The sequence below is a fragment of the Pipistrellus kuhlii genome, unplaced genomic scaffold, assembly GCF_014108245.1.
Source record: "Pipistrellus kuhlii isolate mPipKuh1 unplaced genomic scaffold, mPipKuh1.p scaffold_m20_p_6, whole genome shotgun sequence".
In the NCBI taxonomy this organism is placed as follows: Eukaryota; Metazoa; Chordata; class Mammalia; order Chiroptera; family Vespertilionidae; genus Pipistrellus; species Pipistrellus kuhlii.
In genome coordinates, this window is record NW_023425562.1 from 47,020,495 (window position 1) to 47,040,331 (window position 19,837).

General features: G+C 41.0%; 1 pseudogene; it reads right to left on the bottom strand.

Moving 5' to 3' along the window:
- Positions 1 to 151: 151 nt before the first annotated feature.
- LOC118707926 lies at positions 152 to 19,283 on the bottom strand (annotated as a pseudogene).
- Positions 19,284 to 19,837: the final 554 nt, after the last annotated feature.

Below are 19,837 nucleotides of genomic sequence, written 5' to 3' on the forward strand. Positions count from 1 at the left end.
CCTCATTGCGCGCTCTCTCTCTCTCTCTCTCTCTCTCTCTCTCTCTCTCTCTCTCTCTCTCTCTCTCTCTCTCCTTCCTTCCTTCCTTCCTTCCTTCCTTCCTTCCTTCCTTCCTTCCTTCCTTCCCTTCTCTCTCTCTTTTTTTTTCAAATTTACCTAAACACTTATTAACAGTGGAACATCTTCCCCTTGGGCCAGGTGGTTCACCCAGGCAGCCAGGACCCAGACACAAATTCAGCGCAACCTCCCAGCCTCTTGCTCTGACTCCAATAGAGTGAGCATGCTGCCCTTGGGCACGGGTCCTTTCACACTGTAGATGATGGAGTGGTTGGTGTCATCCATGAATTCCATGAGCATTTGGGTACACTGTCCCTGGGAACCGTTCTTGCACCTTGGTGACCCTGGCTAGCTTGATAGGCTGCACATGACTCATAGCTGTGATGGCAGCAACTGTTAGACAGATGCTAGGTCTTTTTCTTTTACCTTTTATTATGTCTTGTTTTCTCCTCTGCTTTGGATTACTATCTCTTCACCAAAGAGCATGAAATCTACATCTGTCTGTACTCCAAACCTGAGAGTATGCACATTTCCAACTGACTACATACTCACTCCTGGGTTTCTCAAATTCCTTATGTCCTAAGTTGAACCTATCATTTCCCTCCCACTTACCCACTCCCAATATAAATTCCAGACAGAACAGTTGATCAGAGACATGGAAGTCTGAATGAGAAAGCTAGGTCTAGGAGCTGTACATGAGTCTGTAGACATGTTGGAAAACAGAAAAGAAAGTGAAGTAAAAAACTTGAAGCAACTACTTAAATATAAGCCTACTCTTTCCTGCCTCCTGGTATTTCTGAAGGATGAACTGCATTTATAAATTCTGAATACTCAGCAGACTTGAGGATGTAACTATTCAATACTCATCCAACCCCATTCTTCCAAATGTGATAACCACATTGGGAACAAGCTTGACATAGATGTGTTTCCACATGATACTAACCCTTGAAAATGGTGTCTCTGGCCTGGAAAAAATGAAGGACCAGGTTAAAATAAGGAAAACCTAACAAATCATGGACAAACATGGGAGACAGGCTCAGTCTGTTCATAAAATTCCTGAACATTCAAGTTATAGAACACTCTCTGAAGCTCGAAAGAGGTCATTTTAGACCTTATACCATGCACAGTGAGCTTATTAAACTTAAGCCCAGAAGGGATGCAGCCTTAGCATGAAAATAAACTCAAGAAAAGATTTAAGTCTGTAGACCACAGATTTAGAAGGAGCTTGTATCATGCATCATCACAGCAAACACTCACTGAGTTCCCCAACCTATTGGGGATCTCCCTAGATCCTTTTAGCTTTTGACACAATGAGACAATGACAATGTCCCCCAACATGCCCCCCGCCACATACCGCTGTTAGAATACTGGCTTGGTTCCCATGTCTATGCCAGCCATCTGACCTAGCATGATGGTAATCTATTTGTCGTCCTTCAGCTCCGGTATTATAAAAGACAATAAATGAATGTTAGTTATGAATGCTGCAAATTTAGACAAATCATCTCTGTCCTTCTCCTAAAGCACATGTGTCAAACACAAGGCCCGCGTGCCAAATCCGTCCCGCCAGGCCTTGCAATGTGGCCTGCACTGCGCTGTCATCACTGCACTCCGCTGCGTTTCCATCACAATGACAGTTTATGACTGTCCAGTAAACCATTCGGCCCGAGATTTAGGCTGGATTTTAGATTTTGGCCCCTTCTCTGATTGAGTTCGACACCCCTATCCTAAAGGATAAACAGGACCCTTTTCATATTTTGCTCCAGGCCCTCTAAACTGACTATGTGTACACACACATACACATGTGAGAATCTCGAAACAAAATTCATTTCTCATTTTCTCTAGTTTTGCACAAAGATTCATGGCAAATAGAGCTCAGGAGCTGGGAAGAACACCCCGTCTGGATGAAACGAAACAGCATGCTTCTGAATCTTGGATCCAGGCACAAATTCAGAGAGCACTTTCCACCCCCCTCGTCTTCATTCAGGATATAAGACATTCCTTCTCTGAGTTGAATCTTATATAATCGTTCTTGTACTAATGCGTTTAAGCAAAATCATGGAACATGATGCATAGCTCCTGTTGTGAATACAAAATCATACATTGGTAGGTCCCCCAGCCAGAATGAAATGAATGGTTGCATCAGTTAATGAAATCATTTGATTAAAAAGCAAACAACTGCCCAAACTGTCTGGAAAATAGCATCAATTCCCCCGTGTTGGGGGGAAGGAGCCTCTGAGGCATGCCATGGGATTGCCAGTAAACAGAACTTCATTTTTATTAGCAGACTAAAAAAATAAGACTTCTGCAAGGGAAACAGTAATGGGTTTAATGGGTTTGGTTTAGGAGGAGGAAGTGGTCTAAAGCTAGTGAGGATAAGAAGCCAGGGATATAGAACTCAGCTGAGCCAGGAAGAGTTCTTTTATCTTCTCCTTATCCTGGGAAATGGACTTCGGAAAGCCTTGTAACGTAGCCTGTTACAAACCTTGCTTCCATCATAGAAGATTTTGCTGGACTCTGCCTGTTTATAACCCGCTCAGCTATAGGCAATTGGAGGACATGGGGAACTGAAATATTTCCATGACAACCGTTTTTTATTAGGAGAAGAAAATGTTAGAATTCTTTTACATGACCAGACTGTTCTGAAAATTGGTCAAAAAGGTTATTCAAGAGTATTTTTACCCAAATAATGTTCCAATGATTAGTTATAATTGAAGACTAATATCCAAGACTCCTGGCTTTTAATTAAATATATCATTTAATCATTCTATCTTCCATTTTCCCAGCAGGAAATAGAGATTATAGCAGTAATGGTATGTGAGGGTAGTTTTAAAATTAATTAGTTCGTGATTGTAAAGTGTGTTTTGAGGTAGTAAAATAAAAACTACTATAAAATTTTATAATGTCATTATCAGTTTTTTAAAATAAATAAATAAAAATCTAATGTACTTTGCCCCATTGTGCCTGCAATTAATTTATGGGTGTTAGCTCTTATTTCTAATTTCTTTTTATTTTGATAGTTATAAGGTCATTTTGAAGTGATTTTATTAGTATCTCCTGAATCCTAGTTTAAGAAATGCAGACACACACACACACACACACACAGACACACACTCTGTCTGTCACAAAGACACAGCACCCAGGTTTCCTGAACCTTCTGTGGAGATGGCCAGAATCCCTGCTCTGATTCCATTTCTTGCTTCAACTCCATTGTTCACTGATTTAGTACATGAGACCACATTTGCAACTGTGAGATCTTCAGCACAGTACCAAAATTTGACTTTCAGTTTAGTTAAATATTCAAATAACTAGAAAGACATCAGATAAAACAGTTGCATTATTAATTTACTAAAAATGAGAATTCAGTAGGAATATAACACTTTATCAACTACTAAAGGCCCAGTGCACAAAATTTGTGCACGGAGTGGGTGTGTCCCTTAGCCCAGCCTGCACCCTCTCCAATCTGGGACCCCTCAAGGGATGTCTGACTGTTCTACCAGGATTGGACCTAAATGGGCAGTCAGACATCTGTGTTTTCCGATAGTCTTAGGCTCTACAGCAGCAGTTCTCAACCTAGAGGTCACGACCCACAGGTTGAGAACCCGCTAGCAGGCTCACCTAAGACCATCGAAAAACACAGATATTTACATTATGATTCATAACAGTAGCAAAATTACAGCTATGAAGTAGCAACAAAAATAACTTTATGGCCGAGACCAGTTTGGCTCAGTGGATAGAGTGTCGGCTTGGGGACTGAAAAGTCTCGGGTTCGATTCCGGTCAGGGGCATGTGCCTTGGTTGCGGGCATATCCCCAGTGGGGGATGTGCAGGAGGCAGCTGATCGATGACTCTCTCTCATCGATGTTTCTAACTCTCTATCTCTCTCCCTTCCTCCCTGTAAAAGTCAATAAAATATATTTTTAAAAATATAACTTTATGGTTAGGGGTCACCACAACATGAGGAACTGTATTAAAGGGTCACGGCATTGAAAATGTTGAGAACCACTGCTTTAGGATTTTCTCTAGTTGATGGTGATAGTGTCATCCAGACCTATAAACCTCCTCTCCCCTACCCCCCAACTGCTTTCCCATAAGGTCCTATGCTCAGTACCAACAACAGAATATTCCAGCTTCCCCTTATGTTCCCAAACCCCATGCAGTATCTCGCCTCTACACAGCCCCAGTTTATTGCAGTCACAACGTCCATCCTCAGACTCCTCAGGGATGAACTAGGTGGACCACGAGGTGGGAGCCCAGGAGAGTGTGAATGAGAGAATGTTGTCCACAGACAGGGAGGAAGAAATGAGTAACTTGTGGAAGGTTGGAGAGAAGCAAAATAATGCCTATGCCTGAGAAAAATCCCTGAGGTGTTGTCTGCCATGGTTCTTTGTAACAGAACAGGAACAGAGCTGGTGTGAATGAGTAAACAATTCCTGCATGCATATAAGATCACTCATGAACTTGCTTTTCCTACATTTCCAAAAAGTAACATTACAGAAGCTGATGGGGAACCACAACGAAAGAGAGACTGGACCCCAACTTAGTAACAAATCTTTCTGTTCTGTAAATACTACTACATTTTAAAAATAAAAACATCATTACATGCTTGAAAATAAAATAAATGTGCTTTGGGAAGAATGAGAGAAAACATTTCAAACCTTGACTCACCATTACAATACAGGAGGTGTGGTCCCGACTCCAGGGATGTGCAACCTCCCAATGGGGAGCAGGTAGGTGGAGCTGGAGGCCAGGTGTGGAGCTGTGTGACTTTAGTCACTTCCTTTCACTTAATTTATCAAATGTTTGTTTGGTGCATGGTATCAGGGAGTGCAGGGAACATAAAGATGCATGAGATCAGCTCCTTTTCTCTGATTTCCAGTTTCCTCATTTCAAATGAAATCCCTCCCTCCTCTAAAAATGTATGATTCAAGGGTTCTTTATTTAAGGCCAAGGGAAAGTTAAGGAGGTATGTTCTCCTCAGAAGCACTTATTGCCTTCTGAAACTTGAGCAATGGTTAAACTAAATCTCGAATAAACTTTTAAATAATTTGGACCTTGGTTTTCCCCTCTGTAAATTGGGAATGATAACATCTCTCCTATCACCAGCTGGGGAAGAGCTTGGCATGTGTAAGTGCTTTTAGGATTTCTGTGCAGTCACAGGAGACTCACTCAGCAGTTCTCAGCCTTGGCAGCCTGTAACGATAACCTGGGGAGATTTAAGAAGTACCAACCTCAGGGCACGACCTCCTGAGTTTGGAATTAATTTGATCATCAGTGGGCCTTGAACATTGGAATGTTTAAAAATTCCATGGGTGCCCAGCCAGTGTGGCTCAGTGGGTGAGTGTTGACTTGTAAACCAGGTCACAGCTTGATTCCAGGTCAGAGCACATGCCCAGTTTATAGACTGGATCCCCAGTAGGAGGTGTGCAGGAGGCAGCCAATCAATAATTCTCTCTCATCATTGATTTTTTTTTTCTCTCTCTCTCTCCTTCTCCCTTCCTCTCAGAAATCAATAAAAATACATTTTAGCCCAATTGCTATGGCTTAGGGGTAGAGTATCAACCCATGAATCAGAAGGTCATGGTTCGATTCCCTATCAGGGCTCATGCCCAGGTTGTGGGCTTGATCCCCTGTGTAGGGCAGATGAGCAATTATTCTCTATCACTCATGTTTCTCTCTCTCTCTCTCTCTCTCTCTCTCTCTCTCTCTCTCTCTCTCTCTCTCTCCTCTCTCTCCCTCATGTATGTGTGTATATATATATATATACATGCCTTAGATAATTCTAACATGCAGCTACAGAGAGAAGTATTGCTGTCAGTTAATTTTAGGGACAGTCCTTCTCATTCAGTTTGAATATGATGATACCTCCATTTAAAGTGGCATTTTTTATAAGTTATGCAAATAACCACAAGTGTGTTGTTCCTTCCCTTGGTGTGAGTGACAGCTACTGGCAGTGTGCATTACTGCCTCACTGGCTGACACAGTGCTAAGGGGCATGATTCCAGGAGGTACAAAACACGCTTTCATTAAAATTTTTTGTGTGTGTGGCCTTTGTTGCAGCTTATTTCAACTCAAATAACCACTACACTGCAGCCACAATCTAGGAGAATATTACTCCCTTTATGACATTATTTCTTCAGTTTTCTTTAGACCAGGAGATAAGAAAAGCTGGCTTGAAGTACTCTTAAGCACCAAACTCACTTCTATAACATCCCAAACCAGACACTGATATGTGAACCTCAGTGGGAGGCAGTGATATATAGTGATGGCAACATTTGAAATGGTGTTGAAAACGGTTTGCACAAATCAAAATCAGCGAACACCTAGACCTGTGAGTTTATGAGGCCTGTCCGAAGGCTGATACACGAACAATCATGGTTTGCAGCTTACACTTAGAGGCACTTGTGTCTTATTTCTCCACAGGCCCCAGAGGCACATGCTCCTAACCTAAGAGGTGGATTCGCTCCCTGCTGTTCCTCAGGACACTCCATTACTTTGCTCTGGTGATTTTTATAAACGTTTATAATCCATTTCATGAAATGTAAATCAAATGCTGAAAGCTGATGGAGTTCGAGGCGCCCCAAGCTCTTTCTGTAACCACGTGTACATTTTCTCTAGTTAAGTGCTAAAGTCACACCCACAGAGTGAAAAGAACAACAGCACACGCAGAGTGAGAAGCCCTTTTCTGCTTTTCATCAAAACACTGTCACACATGTTCAGAAAGGAAAAAAAGCTAAAAACATCACTATACACTATCTTTCCCTATTGTTCCAGATAATCCTGGGCCCTGATTTTTACAGCCTAGGCTTTCTGAAAGTGAACTGTTTTTATGAGTGCAAAAAAAAAAAAAGAAGTTTGGCAGAAATCATAGCTGCTAGCATTTTTGAGTTCTTACCACATGCTGGGCTCCTACTAAGCGCTATTGTTCCCATTTCACAGAAAAGGAAAGTGAGATTCAAAAAGTTAGTATCTCTGGTTAAGCACATTCCAGAGCTATGTGCTTAACCAGAGGTAGGAATTATCTATTAAGCCCTCTCCATCTAGAGAGAGCCCACACTTTGTGCTCTCTTAAAAATGTAGAAATACATACCCATTCAGTCAACTAATGTTTGGTGAGTGCCCAATATATCCATGTCTTATATGTACCAGAAACTAGGGTGGTGGAGTTGAGGGAACAGATATGGCCCTGGCTTCCTAGAGATTAGTCTAACTGGGGAGTCAGATGTTACATAATAGATGCAGAAACCATTAAGCTCAACTGTAACAAAAAGCCAAGAAGGGAAGTAGAGAGAGAAGAAAAAGCTGATAATGGGAGTGGTTCTGATTAAAGAGGGGAGTCAACACACATTGAGTGCTTACCATGTGCCAGGCATTGTTCTAAGCACTTTGTATATTTCACTACAGTTCTTTGAGTGAGGTACTCTTATTTGTCTTCATTTATTCAGAGAAGCAAACTGAGCACAGAGAGGTTAAGTAACCTGGCCAAGATCACACACTGAGATCAGACTTCCATGGCCAGTGCCAAGGCCAATGAGAGGCTCTAATTGACTCCCCTACAATTAGAGCCTCTCTTGGCCTGAGCACTGAAAATACCCAAATATAGCCTGAATAAATATACATATATGTTAAAAACTTCTTGAAAGCATTTGACAGTTGATGTAATAATAAAGAACTAATAGGCTAAAATCCAAGTAAAGGCAGAAATCCAAATAAATAAGCAGGACACCGAGGATGCTTTTTCATTAAGGGCATTTTCTAAACTTGAACTTCCATTGTCAAGGCCTCTTGGATAAAGATCCACAAAAGACAAAAGCCCCCTGGTCTAGCAGGAGTTCTTCCACGCATAACCTTTAATGTCAAATGATGAACCAGAAATCCTCCCACCCTCATTCCCAAAATAATTCTTCTTGGCCCAGAGCATATCTTCCCTGGCCCAGAGAAGCTATAATAGAAAACAAGTCTTTTCGTGGATTTGTGGCCCAAATTCTCATCACCTGGATAGCCTAGGAAACCTCAAGCTATGACTTTATCTTAACATTGTCCCAGACTGTTGATGTCTTCAGGATCCTGACAGGAGCAAATGTAAATCTCAGAGAACCACACTTTCATCCTAGGCACCAAGCAACTTCTTTAAATAAATTCCCCAGGAAAATGCATTACTCGCAGTAATAAATGAATGAATGAATGCACATTGGAGTAAACTAGGTTCCATGAGTGAGAACTATGGAGAGAAATTTGGAGAGAACAGGCCTTTTGGGATTTACATCTTTATTTTCTACCCCTGATTCCTATTCTGAGGATTATAAACTATCTCAAACCCAATAGTCCCTCTTTCATAGTATCTCTAGTCAAGCTATTAACCATTTTTTCACTCACCAAAACACATGTAATAAGATGCATGAGCTGATGAAATAATAAATTTTATGTGTTAAAATTATCTGCCTTATGCAGAGTTCTGCAGTTGTTTTCTTCCATAGCTGTTTGCTTTCTTCTTCTTATCCCACTGTACACATTTTGGAGTGGAAAAGGGAATTTCATCTTGGTGGAAGTCTGTAAGGCAATATGGACCTCGCTTTGCATTCTGAGGCATGTGAACTATTTTCTTAAACTATTTTATCCTCACTGTTCATGACCCTGTGTGTTATCTGAAATCTCTGATCAAAAGAGCCATTTGATATTTCATCAGCTCATGCATCTTATTACATGTGTTTTGGTGAGTGAAAAATGATTAATAGCTTGACTTTAAATACTATGAAAGAGGGACTATTGGATTTGAGCTATTTTATAGCCCTCAGAATAGGAATCAGAGATAGAAAATAAAAATGTTAATCCCAGCCGGCTTGGCTCATTGGTTGAGCATCAACCTATGAACCAGGAGTTCATGGTTCACTTCCAGTCAGAACACATGCCCAAGTTGCAGGCTCAGTCCCCAGTGGGGGACATGCAGGAGGCAGCTGATCAATGATTCTCTCTCATCACTGATGTTTCTATCTCACCCTCTCTGAAATTAAAGAGAAAAAAACATTTTTTTTTTTAAAGAAAAGAATGAGGCTAATGTGCCATCCCACTGACGGAAAGTAAAGCAGGAAGTTGGAGCTTGCTCCGCTGTCTATTAAAAGAGAGAAGCTGAGATCTGGTGAGGAGTGGACCTCTCGGTAGCTGAACTGTAATTTGGCAGGAACAGTGTTAAATCTGCACAGGCCTGGGTCTTGGGGAAGGGGTCTGAGAAACATCTACTGAGTTAGGTCAAGGAGAGGAAACCAATGTTACCCCATCCTCTGGGCCACCCTCCTGCTAAAACCCAGAGGCCATCTTATCACAAGATCAGAAAGACAGTAAGCATCATGTGCCAGAAAGGAAAACACTTGTTTGCAGCAAATCAGGAGAAATTTACAGCATCTTGTGGGAACTGCAGGGGAGAGAAATGTTTCTACTGAAGTAGGGACTGTAAATGGAATTAATTACATAGACTCCATTAATACTAATTAAAAATGAGTAATACGTGCAGCATTGGTATTTTCTTATTTAGAATGGCTCAGCTGCTTGTTTTCTTTCTGTGAACACAGAAAATATATTTTTTAAACCTCACCCAAGGATATGTTTACTGATTTGAAGGAGAGAGATGGGGAGGATGGGAGGGGAGAAGTGAGAGAAATATCGACTGAGCTACTTGGCCAAGGCAACAGAAAACATTAAAGGGCTTTCATAGAATCACTTTAAACTTTGTAATCCACTTCTCCTCTTACCATAGAGCTGAAAGTGCTTAACCTACCAATTTTCCATTTAAGGGTAAATTCTGAATCTTATTCTTTCATTTGAGATCTTATTGAATTTACATTTTTTAAGAAAAGCTTGTTAAATCCATCACTAGAATATCTATAAGCAGGGTTACTTGTTCTCACCTGCCACCCCACTTTCCCAGAAACAACAGGATGAGCTACACCTATGGTCCTTGGGTTCTTTACCAAGTGATGGGGAAACAAGATGGGAAGATACAGACTCTTTCTTTAAAAAGATATAGCTCTGGCCCTGGCTGGTGTGCTCAGTGGAGTAGGGGTGTCGAACTCAATCAGAGAAGGGGCCAAAATCTAAAATCCAGCCTAAATCGCGGGCCGAATGGTTTACTGAACAGTCATAAACTGTCATTGTGATGGAAATGCAGCGGAGTGCAGTGATGACAGCGCGGTGTGGGCCTCATTGCAAGGCCTGGCGGGACGGATTTGGCCCGCGGGCCTTGTGTTTGACACATGTGGGTTAGAGAGTAGGCCTGCACACCAAAAGGTTGTGGGTTTGATTCTTGGTCTAGGGCATATATCTGAGTTGCAGGTTTGATTCTGTCCCCTGTCTGAGGTCTGTGCAAGAGGTAACCAATTGAGTGTCTGTCTCATATAAATGCTTCTCTCTCTTTTTCTCTCTCCTCCCCTCCCCCTGCCTCAAACTGCATCTCTACTTTCTATTCTCTCCAAAAATCAATGGAAAAAAATATCCTCAGTTGGAGGATTAACAAATGAACAAACAAACAAAACAGATTCAGCTCTGAAATGGAAAAAGTCATAAATAAATCACATAATTCAATATGGTAAGCTTCAAATAGATGATTGTATAAAGTATGGCTGAAGCATAGTGGAAAGAGGATTTCATTCATTTTTAAAGTATTTACTTGCACACAGATATTTATAGCTACTTTGTTCATAGTGCCAAAACTTGGAAGTAATCAAAATGTCCCTTTAGTAGGTAAATGGATAAAATGTGCTTCATTCAATGGAATATTATTCAACACTAAAAAGAAATGAGCTATTAAGCTATGGAAAGACATGGAGAAATCTTAAATGCATATTACTAAGTGCAAGCCGATCTGAAAAGGCTACATACTGTATGATTCTAACTATATGACATTCTGAAAAAGGCGAAAGAGACAGGGCAGAGATTCTTGCTTGCCAGGGGTTTTGGGAGCAGGGGATGAATGGACAGAGCACAGAGGATTTTTAAAGCAGTGACACTACTCTGATGACAATATAAAAGCGGGTACATGTCATTATAGATTTGTCCAAACCCATAGAATGTACACCACCAAGAGTGAACCTAATGGAAACCATGGACTTTGGGAGACAATGACGTGTTAATGTAGGTTCACAGATTGTAACAATTGTACCCCTTTTGGGGGCATGTTGATGAAAGCAGGAGTCTGTTCATTTGTCGGGGTAGGGGGGTATATGGAGAATCTCTGTATCTTCCTCTCAATTTTGCTGTGAGCCTAAACTGCTTTAAACAGTTTTTTAACTATTATTTTTTATTTATTTATTAAGTAGGCACTGTGTGCAAAACACTATGTTAGGCATTAAAGGAGATGAAGGAATGAAACATAATAATTCTTGTACCTTTTCTTTGTGTGGAAGTGGGAGCAAGCTTGAGAAGAAAAAGCATTTGAGGCCCTTGGGAAGAGTTAACAAGAGTAACTATCACTATTTAAAATTTCCTACTAGAGTATCTTGGACTCAATGGGAGAGGAGAAGAGACTGAGGAAGACATGACCTCTGCCAGCACTTCCAGCCCAGAGAAATCTCTGGCTCCAGGTGCTGGGATGTGTTAGGTCAACCAGTTCTTTTCCTCCTGACTCTCCGGGTCACTGCTTGAAACACATGGCCAAATTAGCTTCCCTTTCATCAGAGGTCACTAGCAGGGGTTTTCAGCAAATGTTTAACCAACAGGTTTGCATTTTACCGGCAGCGCAGTTGCCATAACCTCACCCTGCTGTCAGATTTGCTGATCAGAGGTCAATAGTAGTTGGAGAACAATTGTTGATTGATTAAGTCAAATATTCCTTGGTCCTAGCCAAACATAGTTTCCATTTCTCATCCAGAATAGCTGATCGAATGTAGTTACTACCTGGGAGACAGGAATTCTCCTAAGCCTCATTGTTTAATAGAACTGTTAACAACATGTGTATGTTGCTAACATCTGATTCATTCAACACCCAGATTAATTGCCTTTCAAAGAATATGTTGACTTTGCCACCACCTTAGTATTTACTTTGGGATCAATGATGCCTCCAAACTTTCAAGGTGGAGCTGAAAGCCCTCGGATTAAAGAAGCTGCAGACGGGGAGGGACTGAAGCAATGTAATGAGGAAGCAGTCAAGTCACATGTTGACTTTTAACCGCAACACTGCTGCTTTGGCAACCTGAGTCAGGGTTCCTGGTGAAGCCCATACTGGCCTGACTCTTGGGATTTTTTTTTTTTTTTTCAAGAAAATGAGGCTCAGGCTGCTCAATTCAATGAATTGCACAATGGATACAATTTCTTCCCTAGAAAGGGAAGTAGGTGGGAGTAAAATTGGTGATTTATATTTTCATTACTAGAATTCATTGGGCACACAAAATGTGTGATATGCATGTCACTCAATTCTCATCACACAAACTGTCCTACCAATTTAGATTTTTTTTTTTTTAAAGCTTTTTGCCAGAAGCTCATAACAACCAAAGCCTTAGTTTATATTAGAGGAAGCTGACCCTTGGAGAAGTTAGGTTATTTGCAAGGGCCGCACATGGAATAATAGAACTCTGAGTTGCAAGACTTCTTCCCAGCTATTCCACCGTATGGCCCTTACTGCTGCCCACTACTTTATTCATTAATGGAGCACTACAGACCAATGCTTCTCAAACTATATCTGCATGTGCCTCTCCTGGTGATCCTGTGAAAATGGAGATTTGACTCAGCAAGTCTGGGGAAAACCTGAGACTTGCATTTCTAACAAACTCCCTGTGGGGCCAAGCTGTTGTGCTTGACCACACTGAGTAACCAAACTGTAAATGATGGTCTGCACACATTGTCCTCCTTCGCTCATTTTCCTCATCACAGGAGGTGCCTTTTCCTCTTATTGGGTATGGATTTTAAACTAGTTGTAATATTATATCAGGTATTGGATCTGCTGCAGGCTTGTGCTCTGAGATAATCCTTAAGAAATTCATTTATAGATTATCTTCTTAGGGAGATTTTTAAAGTAACTTTAGGCCATTTCCCCTTTAATATCATCCCTGCCCACTGCTGAAACAGGTCACCATGTACCAGGACTAAGGACCAAAATATGACAGCTAAAAACACAACACTGTCCTGGTGTAAACACACAAAGTTTAGAAAAATAAAGCATTAAGTATGTTCTGGGTCAACCACTGAGATGAAATTTTCACAGATGCATCAGAGCATATGTGAACTTGGACTCGGGATTCCTGTGTCCCTCTGTCTCTCCCCTGTAGCCAGATTTGTAAAGGGAGTGGTTGATTGGGAAGGTCTCTTACATTCCAAAGTTTTATGGTTAGTGATGAGTAACATTTTTTTTTTCTACATTGCCTAACAAAAAAATATAATGGAAATTTTTACCAAAGAAATAGCCAAGCTTCTATTTGTATAACCAGGAAGATTCTAATATGAAGGACTGGCAAGTAATGTCTTCTCTCAGCTTGCTTGTTGCTATAGCAGAAAGAGTTGTGGATTAGGAGACAATAGACAGGCTGTGTGATGATGGGCAAGTTACTTCATCTCCCTGAGTCTGCTTCATCATCTGCAGAATGATGGGATCAACACTAAGCCCATTTGGACGCTAATGATCCATATAATTAGTGGAAACCGTTACAAAATCCCATCTTTACTCATGATGAAAGAAGTGGGTCCCTGATCACACCTTCTATCCCTATGGATGGAGCAAATACAAACTCCTGAAAAACAATGATCTATCTTTTATTCCACCTTTTCCCTCCACTGTCCTTTGAATAGTTGGTGCAATGAATGAATGAATGAATGATCGTTACCACAGAACAATAGAAAATAATCAGATACGCTGACATCAGTGCAGTCAAGGGGATTCTCCAGGCGCTATAAGGCATCTCCAGTGGATGGTGCAGAAGCTGTTGACCAGAGGGCCAGTGAAAGGCAGTTTCAGTCCCGGAACTTTTAAAGTGCTCAGATTCCTCCAGATGCAAGATGAGTTAATAATGCTACAATAATGCTAAGGACCCCAAGAGGGAAGGAAAATGAGCAGATTTGGGATCCTCTTTAGTTTTTATTAAAATCCCTAACGCTAATTTTAATTTGAATGGGGAATTGGATTTAATCAGAAGAGTTTCCACAGGGAACAGAACCTGTGAAATTAGAATGCATGTGGCTGCCCAGCTTGGTTTCAAGAGAAAAATCCAATCTGGAAGGAAAGCTATGAACATTTGGAAATCGTGGGCAGATATAATAAATAGAACTGTAGATATCAGAGCAAGAAAGGTTCTTATCAGTTGCCCCTAACCACTGTTTTTGGCTTTTCTTCTTGAATGCAGGTTAGGATGTGAAAAAAGGAGGAGGAAATTTGCACCAGGAGCATGAAAAGCTGTTGCTGGGCTCCTTAAGGCACTTGTTCTCATTCAGGGGCCTGGTTAGGCCCAGGATCTGCGACTTTACAAAGCTGCTTAGGTGATTCTTAGACCCTGTCAAGTTTGAGGATCTAGCTTTGAGCAATCATCAGTTGTCCACAGAATCTATGGTTAAAATATAGGAGGGTATTTTGTAATGGTTATGGTGCAAGACAAATTTAGGGGGGGAAATAGCACAAATGGGGAGGTAGAATGCATTGGACAAAACCTTTTCATCAAAGCTTTGTTCAAGATTAGCTTTGACTTAAAAAAAAAAAATAGCTATGATTCAAGACATTCTCTTTCAGAGGTGTTTCCAAACAAGGAAGAAATGAAACTGTTCTGTAAGCCACCTCACCAGTTCAATTCCTCAAAGTAGAAGTTGCTTCCTCTGCAAGCGGAGTGGGTGGAGGAAGGCCCTTGAAGACATTTTACAAAACCAATCCAAGGAGCTAGCCACGCATCAGCCAAGTGCCTCCGCATGCTTCTCTTTCCTTTTCTTCCCACTCCCGTGGAGACATTCCTAAAAGAAAGAAATTTATTGGACATCCTATCACCTTCTCAACATCACAGTGTTTCCTGATGCAAAGGGCTGTTATGAATGTGGGGTTGATAAATAGACACGTTTTCAGGTTAGACTTTTCTGGAATTGGTAGTAATTTATATACGGGGACCTCAGGAGAATTGAGGAATTCATGTATTTAGGAAGAATGAGCCAAGTTCCTCTCTTGGGATGAGCACTACTCAAGGAATATAGAAGACGTAAAACTCAATGTCTCTGTTCCCTTAAAAGTTTATAGTCTTGTCAGCGAGATAAACCAGACACACAGAAAACTAAAGGGAATATCATTCATTTAACAAGCTCCTATACAGCACTAGCCAAGTCCCATTTCCAAATTCAGCTCAGATGAAAACCCCCATTTGAATTTTCCCCCAGATTATGATCATTCCCTCCCCCCCCCCCCCCCCCCCCCCCCCCGCAGCCCCCACCCCCCACCCCTTGGCTCTTATCATGTAGCCTCTCTCTCTGATACCATATCTTGGTAAGCAAATCAAAGACGGGTGGGGGAAGGGGGAGATAAGTGTATTTTGCATGTGGGAGGCATGGGAATTGTGGCTAGAGGGCAAGCAGCAGGCAGACTGTATCTTCTGAGGATGGCGACCCAATAGGTATGCATTCTCACATACTTTTCTCATAATGTGACCAACACTCCTCCCTCTGATATAGGGTCTATGTTCTTCCCCGTGGGTCTGGGCAGGAGCTGATGTTGGCCTCCTGCTGACAACCAGCCAGAAGCCAGGCCTTTCAGTCTTCTAGCACAAGGAAATGAATTCTGCCAAATGCTTGAATGAGCTTTCAAGCTTATTTCCCCCCAGCTGAATCTCCAAATGAGAGTGAGTGCAGCCCAGCCAACACCTTAATTGCAACCTTATGAGCTCCTGAGCAGAGGACCCAGGGCAGCCACGTCCAGACTCCTGACCACCAGATATCCTGAGATAAATATGCCACTTAAGTCGCTAAGTCTGAGGTAATTTGCAGTGAAGCAATAGGAAGCCAATGCACCTGGATGAGTTGAAGTCACCAGCTGGGGAGACCACACGCAAAGGCCACAGAGAGATAAAGAGACAGCCCACAGAGCCTAGCTATTCCTGCCCCCAGCCCTTTGAGTCTTTGCAGCATCAGCTACCAGATATGTGGTTCCAGCTCCCAGATTTTGAGTCCCCTTACATGATGCCAAGTAGAGCACAGACAAGCTGTCCCCATTAAGCCATATCCAAATTGTAGATTCATGAACAAATTTTAAAACTGTTGTTGTTTAAAACCACTTCATTTGGGGGTCATTTTTTATGCATCCAAAATAACCAGAACAGATATAGGTAATTTTCCAGAGTGACTCCCTATTTATTTTGACCTACCTTTTCTGGTATGTTTCCCTGACTTTCATAACTTTTGATGATGGATTCTAGCCTCTTGGTATTGAGCACCCATCACATTCTTGCTTTCTAGCTTCCAGGCCTTGGTAACCAGTCTGGCAGACTTCCCTGTGGGAACCACATCATGTATGTTATTCCCACTTTGATCCAATAGAACCATTCTTAGAGCACACGGGTAAGATTCACACAGCCCTACAACATGCAGCCTTATCTCTTTTATGTATTTTTCAGAATGTATATACCTGTTCCCATATCTAGTTGCCCCATCAGACTATGAGCTCCTTTGTAATTCTGGACCTAACTCAGTATATAATACTCAATCTGTTGAATGAATCTGTTATTTTGCTGTATGGAAATCAAAGACCTGTGTGATAAAATCTTTACCCTTAAAAAACTTACCCAGTACTAAAATATATAGCCCAAATTACAAATGCTGTGGATGAAAAGAGAATAATATTGGCTTGGAAGACTTCATAGAAGAGGAAAGCTTGAACTTGACATCAAGAAGGCATTTGTTGGATTTGGGTGAGAGGAGAGAAGATAGGAAGGCGTTTCAAACTAGGAGAACAGCATAACAAAGTTATATAGGGGGTGGGAAGGAGGAGAAGTCTGGTATTTTAAGACTTTAGGAGATTGTCCAGACACAGAACTTTTTCTCTGGGGAGAATTAGTAGTATTGGCCTGTTGCTTCTATTATATTTTTTCTTTTCTTCTGTCTTTTCATTGCTTCTGGATTGCTCAATTATATAATCTAGGTATAGTACACATTGAGTACCCAGACTTTTCAGTAGAAAAAAAAAAGTTTGTTAACTTTTGTGTGGATTATTTATTAATCTAAATTGTTATATTATTAGGAATTTATTCCATATCAATCCATACTGGGTGGAACTCCAGTGAAACTTCTATTCATCACTAAATAGATTAATTTGACGTGTGAAGTAAGGTCTACAAATTGTAAAGCCAAGAACACTTAGATATTTTAAGTATTGAGCTTTGTGGATAAAGTTGGATACTTTGACTAAAGCCTTCCCACACCTCTTGAGATTTAAAATTTATGTAATCCTAGGTATTATTATGTTAATAATTCTGACCTCACCAGAGCTGGTTGAGGTATAATGAGAATAGCAAGTGTTTGAGTTAACTTAGAAAATCTGAGTTGCATGGTTGTTATGGCAACGCATATTAAACAACTTATGTCAGAGGTTTGCCATGACATAAAAAGGGAAACAAGTCCATCATCATGGAATCTAGATATGTTTAGCTCAGTAACAAAGCAAAACTCTTAATATAGCAAGTGTGATCAGGCCTCTTGGTGTGGGGGCAGAAAAACATTCACTTGGGTAGAAACCTGGTAACTGAGTAGAAAGACATAAATCATGTTTCATGAGACAGGGAGATAAGTACTTATATTAGGGTGGCAACTAACCAGTCTGGGTAACCAATTAGTCAATAAATTACTCCAAATTAATTTTAAAACCCCAACAGAGATCATTCTCCTATTTGGAACTTGATAAGCCAACCCTAAAATTTACTTGAAAGAGCAAAGAGCCAAAAAAAAGTTTTTTGAAATGAATTTAGAAAAACAAGGTGAAGAAATTTGTTCTAACAGATATTCAAGACTTATTTAAAAGCCTTAGCAATAAATAGAGAGATGGCAGACACAGGCAAATAGATCAATGGAACAGAATCAAAAGCATAAAGACTGACTCAAAAGTGACAGAGGCAATGCATTACAGCAATGGGAAAATATTTTTAAATTAATAAATGGTTCCATAACTGGTTTGGCTCAGTGGATAGTGTTAACCTATGTACTAAAGGGTCCTGAGTTCGATTCTGGTCCAAGGCATGTATCTTGGTTGCAGGCTCCTTCCCGGCCTGGCCCTGGTAGGGGCTCATGCAGGAGGCACCAATCAATGTGTTTTTCTCACATTAATGTTTCTCTCTGTCTTGCCTTCTCTCTTCCACTCTCCATAAAAATCAATGGAAAAATATCCTCAGATGAGAATTAACAACAACAACAAAATTGTTTTTAATTAAAAATAAATAAATAAATAAATAAATAAATAAATAAATAGTGCTGAGATTATTGGTTTATTCATATGGGAGGAAATAAAATCAGGTCCCTACCCCTGTACCATACATAAAATTCAATCCCAGAGAGATTAACTTCTAAAAAATTATTTCAAAATTAGGAAGCCAGTTTCATGACCTCAAAGCAGAGAAGGGTTTCTTCAATATGCTATACAAAATACAGACCTAAAGGAAAATGCTGATAAAAATCAACTACATGAAAAGATAAAACTTTTGTGCAACAAGACACCATTAGATAAGACTTAACATGAGAAATAACACTTGAAATGAATACAATATGGAGAATTAATATCCCAGCTACATATAGCACTCCTACAAATCAATAAGAAAAAGATACACAACTTAATGGGCAGGAGTGGGGGGGGGGGGGGAATGAGCAAAGGACACGGAGAAGAGACTAACCAAGGAAAGAGGCCTCAGAAGAAACAAAACCCGCCAACACCTTGATCTTGGATTTCTAGCTTCCAGAACTGTGAGAAAATAAATTTCCGTTATTCAGGCCATGCAGTCTGTGGTATTTTGTTATGACAGCCTGAGCAAACTAATACAGGCTGCTCCAAGAAAACTGTCTATATCACTTGGTGGTAAGCTGAACATATAGCATTTTTCTTCAAATTGAACATCAGTCAAATGTCCATATCAAAGCATGGGGGATGGAGTGGCTGATGAAGGTTACAGAGGTGCCAAGTCTCCTCCCCCAAGCCATCCCTTGGCCCACCACTAACCATCCTTGCCATTTTTTTTCTTTTCTGTTTCCTCAATCATCAGCCACATTGTTCTCTGCTCAGCTTGCACTTGATCATGCACCATGCTGCCTTATTACTCACCCTTCTTTCTAAAACCAGGGGGAGAGGTGCTGTGGCAAAGACTCTGGGAACTCCTGCATGGCAGTCTGCCGCAAAGGCCTCCACTTGGTGACACATGCGGCTCCTTCCTGGGCTTGCCTTTCACTTGTCTGCTTTCTCCATGGGTGCTTTCCTCTGGCACTGCCTGCCTCGCCCCAAACTAGCTAGAGCTTTTCTCTTTAAATCTCCTGAATTCTGGAGAAACAAGATTTTGTAAACTAGCTTTCAAAAACACTCGCTCTTTCATCTTCAACTTCCTGCAGGACAAATTCCATTTCAGGCAACTCTCCTGCCCCTTCCTGTGGCTGCTTTCAAATCTCAAAACTACCACACAGGCAAAATTTTGCTCCTTAGCTTCTCATTTTAATCCTGGCATTGTCTGTTGCCCCAGGGCTCTCCTATGCCCTGTTTTTCCCGGTAGTGAAGGCAAAACTTGGCCTTTCCCCTCTTAAGGTCTCTAATTGGGCCTGAGAAAGAAATGGACACAAGAATAGAGTATCAGGAGAAAAGTTTACAGAT